This window comes from Perca flavescens, chromosome 24 (genome assembly GCF_004354835.1).
Source record: "Perca flavescens isolate YP-PL-M2 chromosome 24, PFLA_1.0, whole genome shotgun sequence".
NCBI classification, from domain to species: Eukaryota; Metazoa; Chordata; class Actinopteri; order Perciformes; family Percidae; genus Perca; species Perca flavescens.
The window spans coordinates 4387454-4393313 of record NC_041354.1 but is presented as its reverse complement, the minus strand read 5'-3'; the positions used below and the strand labels follow the sequence as shown (position 1 = coordinate 4393313).

Sequence of the window (5860 nt, the reverse complement as noted above, 5' to 3'; positions counted from 1 at the left end):
ATTTGTTGATTCGTAATGAAATAAAAGAGGAGTAGCGATTAATTAAAACACGGTGATGAAACACATGAATTAAAAATGAATTTGTCTTGGAAAGATGGGGGAACGATAATAAATCTCTTTTTTGATTTTGGCGGTGGAAAAGTCCTCTTAATCCCAATAACATATCATGAGATACTAGAACGTGTTTTGTTTTTTCAGACATAACGAGGTGTTTCCATTGGCAATCTTGAATGGTCCAATGGACCTTTTTCACAGCAGACATGTTGACTTGACATAGTAGGAAAAGCACAGCTGAAATTGATAACCTTAACGAAGGCTCAGTTCCATCAAGTTTCCCAGTAAGATATTTCAGTGAGTCAGCATGCACAATACCAGGGTCTCTACTAAGTGGAATGCAGACATCTTTAATGGGTCTGAATACACCTGTGCTTTTCCTACTATGACATGTCAACATGTCTGCTGTGAAAAAGCTCTATTGTGTTGCTCTAAATTTGTGGCTTAAAGCCACAGGAGGTTATTCTAAGCTCTGGTGATTTTTAGTTGAGAATCAAATGATACTGGATGTAGCTGATAACATAATGCTGCATTCACATGCTCCTCGGACGGTCCCGATTGGTCTCAGGGCTTCCCGAGTTGGGAAGTAGTTCTGCCACTTCGGTGTGTTCATGAGCTCAGTTGTAATATGGGAGAAAAAAATAAAAAATACAACGCTACAAAGAAGATGTGTTGCATTTTATTGCTCAGAGCGTTTAAACCAGGGGTCTTTAACGTTTTTTAGGCCAAGGACCCCTTAGATGACAGAAAGAAGGGGTAGGGGCCCCCTTCTACATATGTTGTATAACATGTAGTTGCATATTAAACTGGGCCGGATGGATGAAAATGAATGCATATTATTTATTCATCATGTTTTAATGTTAAACATACATGTGGAAAGCACAGTGAATCCTTAAGCGTATTGCATATGGCTAGTTTACCTATAGTAAGCTTATCTTCAATGTGTAAATCAAATGTTTTTTTATTCTCACAAAAGGCCAATTTATCTTTGCTGATAATATGTAGAATTCATATTGATATATATTTTCAGACATTTTAATTTTAGAAAATCATCATTTGGTGGCCCCCCTGTACTAATTCCGAGGACCTCCTATGGATCATGGACCCCCTGTTGAAGATCTGTTTCCAGTACTTCTTTCCAGTTTGAAGCTTTGTGAGCTAATGCTTTTGTCCCAGATTTGGTGCTGCACCAGTATCACCACATTCCCATTACCCATTCTTTTAACAGTGCATTTTCAAGTCAGTTCTACTTTCAATACACAGAAGAAACTTTTCTGGTGCAGAAATCTCATTGGTTGAGCTCCACCTCCAGTGGTTGGAGCTACAGGTGTTGCTAATTGAGTTGAAGTGCCCAATCATACGAGCTCTGCAGCGACTGTTCACCTTGCGGCGTCACTAGTTCCCTTTGTTCCTTTGGTTTGTCAAAAAATGACAGCAAGGATGGGATGGTAAAAAATAAAATGCCTCGAAGAGCTCCGTGATGACCCAAGAAAGTCAGTTTGAGTCTGTTATGAATACATGTTTCTGTGAATTTTTGAAAAACCAATCAGAGCTTTTAATTTCTCTAATTCTCTCACAACAGATGGGAAAGACCTAAAAGATATCAACATTAGAAGGTAAGCAAACTTGCTAACTGATTACCTACATAGCTAACAGTGTATGTGGCTACTTAAATTAGATCAGCTAACTAGCTTACACAGATAACTTTGTCCACCTCCTGTCTTTCCTCCTGACTTTCTCATTGCTGTGTTCAAATGTTTGTTTATTCATTTATTACACAAAAAGCACTGTTTTTGCTAACATGACAAAAACTCACACAAAACCAACATTGAAACTGATGCTGACGGTTTAGCTCGGTTGTAGCTACTTTGTGTCATCCTTTGGCAAGCTAATTGGCAAACACCGAAACTGTGACAGAAGCAAATACTTTAGAATTAATATTTCGTGCAGCTTCTTGTTGTTCTTGTAACATCTCATACTAGACGTAACTCTAAATATTTATTTTTCTCTTATTTTTTTTACCCTCACTACTTTTTATTTGCGATTGTGGAAACTGCCAGACTCAACAATCCTTTTCGATGCGATTTGTAAATAAATTCCAGTTGATGGGGTTCTCTTAGGTTTTGCAATATTTAAAGTGCTCTGCTCTGCTGCTAGCTGTGCGGATGCGTCCTGAACATCTTCTGTTATTATATTAAAAACAAGTTTCAAGTTTAGCTGAAACACTTGCCTGCAATCTTTTATGACAACAAGACTGAAGGCACAAAAGCAAGAGGGAGAGTTAAAGAAAAGAAAAGAATGAGAGGGAGACGATGTTTAAGGCCAGAGAATCAAAGGGATTTTTATTTGCATACCCTGCATGCAAGCATTGACAACACACGCACGTGTACATCCCATCACTGTAGTATCTCATCACTTCTATATCCACCTCTTTCCAATCTCCCTCGCCTTCTTTACATCAACTCTTTTTTTTTTTCTTTCTCCCATCCATTCTTGTATTTCCTCATGCTCTCTACCTATGCACGTTGTCATTCTCTCACCATAATAGCGCTGCCGTGCCTTCATGTTGCTGGTTGTTTGCTTGAAACGTAATCTGCAGATGTAACGGAGGAAGAAATTGAGTCTAACAAATGGTTTGAAAGGCTCACGCAGCATATCAAGCCCAAACCAACAAAGGCAGACAAAACGCCCGTCTTTTTTCCCCCCTCCCCTTAACATCTGAAGTTGATATTTTCAACAGAATGGCGCGCGGCTGACGTTCCCTGAATAAAGAAGGCTGCGTTCGCTGCTGTTGTGTTACGCTGTCATTCTGACTTGAATGGGAAAGTTGAGGCCTGTTTGTTTGGTTCAGCTGTTGAGGAGAAATGGGTTTGTTTGATTAGCATTTTGCTTGCGCATGTCAGTTTCAGCGGAGTCATTTCTATGGGGAAATGAAAAAGCTGAGACTAAGGCTGTGTAAAATCTATCTATCTATCTGCTTTTTAGTTACACAATGGACACACAAATCTGTCTGAAATTAGCCTATAACAGCAGCTGTGATTATGGCTATTACTGCACACCATGACCCACACATTACTAGGCATTACCTTAATGTGTGTGTGTGTGTGTGTGTGTGTGTGTGTGTGTGTGTGTGTGTTTAGGGCCTTGACCATAGGCTCTACTGCGGCAGGAATAATCTCTTGTTTTCACTAATGTGCAGCGTTAACATTGTTTTTTTTTGCCACATCTATGGAGTAAGATATCATAAAAAGCCTGTTTTAAAGGACACCATAAAAAGCCTGTTTTAATGGCGAATGCGTCACAATTACACAACAACAACAACATCTTCTTTACTCTGTTACAGCTTGCTTCTCACTGTCACTGCTATACATTAAATGCCAGCTGTTTCGTTGACGGAGCCAAGTGTTTGCCAGTCTCACTCTTTTCTGTTTCAACACTCGTTAACTGTCTTCATCTATACATAAACCTATTCCCAAGTCTGTCGCGTCTCTAATGGCGAACTCACTCAGGCACCTCTTCCCTCCCCTCTCACACCTGACTGATTAATTAGTTCTATTCTTAATAGCGAACAGAGGCGCACGTTTGTGTTGCGAGGCGATCCGTTGTTGAGGTTTGTCTGATTCCGTTAACGAGCTGATTCTGGTTTGTTTACCATTATTGTCTGGTTGCCTTTCTTTTCTTTCTTTTTTTCCTCCGGGGGTGTAAGGTTTTAGGAGCCTCTTGGGATCTCTTCTTCTCACCTGTACAAGTGAAAATAAGTGGGAGTTTAAATGCCTCAGTACTGGTATGATACTCGTCAGTTGCAAGCTGTCTAGGTTACAGTGTCTAGATGGTGGTAGAAGACTCTGCACTAAAGAGAGTTGTGAAGATGAGCAACAAGATATTAGGAGTTCAACAGTGCCCATTATCAGACGTGTTCCATAGACAGAAAGTCAGGAAAGCTATTGTCAGAATGTGATTTTAGGCATGACTTTAGGCAACTTTTTCATTTTGTTCCCAATGTTTTGGTTAACTACCCAGTTTGAGTTTTAGTAAAAAAGTGTGTTTTTAATTTGGTTTTATTGGTAGTTGTGTTGCATGTTTTAACAGTTATCATTTTTCGTTTTTTTTCTTCTAATTGTTAGATTGGGAATATGAGAGGCAGTTATGATTGCCTGGACCACACCCCCCCCTCCCCCACAACTCATGATTGGCCACAGGATCTAATGATGTGGTTATTTAAGGAGGACAAAACGGGAGGACAGGGGAAAGACAAGTCGGGGCTGTGACCTGTTGCAAGAGAGTTGTGTTTTTAGTAATGCTATTCGCTCCGACGGTTCCCACCCCTTATTCTCTAATTTTCTTGCTGTCAGGTTCCCGTCTAAGATGTCCACTTGTCCACTTTCATCTTTGAACTCGTGGCTACTTTATTTCTTTTCTTTCTTTATTTCTTGGTTGGTTATATATTCTAGTCTGTTGACTATGTGTTGAGGATGTCAGAGACATTGACAAAAGGGGTTGGTGATGTGATGTAATGGATGCTGATGTTGTTGATTATATTGTGTCAGCTTTGGGAGGTTTGGCGCCTGGTTGGCTCACCTGGTAGAGCAGGCGCCCACATATAGAGGTTTACTCCTCGATGCAGCGGCCACAGGTTTGGCTCCGCCCTGCGGCCCTTTGCTGCATGTCGTTCCCTCTCTCTCTACCCTTTCATGTCTTCAGCTGTCCTATAAAATAAGGCCTACAATGCCCAAAAAATAAGTTTTAAAAAATGTTTATGATATGCACTTTTCCCACCGTGTGTAGGCTACTTTGACGCTGATACCCATGCACCTTGTACTTGTATTTCTTTGTTCTCATACTGTAACGGCTGTGTTCCAGTTTTTACTGTTGTTCAGTCTAACTCTAGTCCCCCACCCCCACCCCACTCTTGACTGTGTATACCTTGTATGTATTTGTGTCTTTTATGTGTTTATACCTGCTGCACACCCAATTGTCCTTTGGGGACACAAATAAAGTTGAAGTACTCAGATTTTTTTACTGAGGTTTTAGTGCCCTACCATCATGCAGCGGAAATCTGTCAAATGTAGCAGAGGATTAAAAAAGTACAGTATTTGCCTCTAATGTGTAGAAGTACCTTGAAGTTGTATTTAAGTACAGTATTGAGTAATCTCCACCACTGCTTATAGACATCAAATACCTACAGCCACAAGTGTAGGATGAAGGATGCAAGGATGATTTAAAAAAAAAAAAAAAAAAAAAAAGTCACTAAAACAGTAATTCATGCTTTTTTTCCCCCTTCTTCAGAAAACCAAAAATAATCATATAAATTGATACACATGTATTATAATTTCATGCAGTGCATGTTTTTTGATTTGATATGCCTTCATACAGTATATTAGCCACCATTTGAACAAATAAATAGTAACAAAAAAAAAAGTTTTTTGTCCATTTCATTGCCATAAGTTTTCTTTTTTTTTTCTCCATCTAATAACATTTTGGTGAGCTGCTCCTTTTGACCCATGAATTTCAATCGCCAGTGGGATGAAGGATGCAGATTGCAGCCTTTAATGACTGGCTGACTGTGCAACAAGCCTAGTTAGAAAGGGTTCACTTAAAGGCACAGTGCAGCTGAAACCGTGGGCTGGCTGTCTCACTGCAAGGGAGAATTCTTCTGAGAAGTAAATAACAACGAAAAGAACGAGTGAAGCTGATCATCACAAAAAGTCTTGCATCCTTTTTTTTTTTAAGACTCAGACAAACCTAATAAGATGTAAGGTGATAGAAAAACTGTCTTACCTGCTAATATTTGCTCTTTAAAGGTCTC

At 39.6% G+C, this 5860-nt stretch overlaps 1 long non-coding RNA gene across 1 annotated transcript; it reads left to right on the top strand.

Annotated features, from left to right (window-relative positions):
• Window positions 1-1416: 1416 nt before the first annotated feature.
• Window positions 1417-4675, top strand: LOC114551098 (uncharacterized). The gene is made up of 3 exons (XR_003691836.1): window positions 1417-1547; window positions 1637-1670; window positions 4179-4675. It is a non-coding gene; the product is annotated as an uncharacterized LOC114551098 (long non-coding RNA).
• The last annotated feature ends 1185 nt before the right edge of the window (window positions 4676-5860 follow it).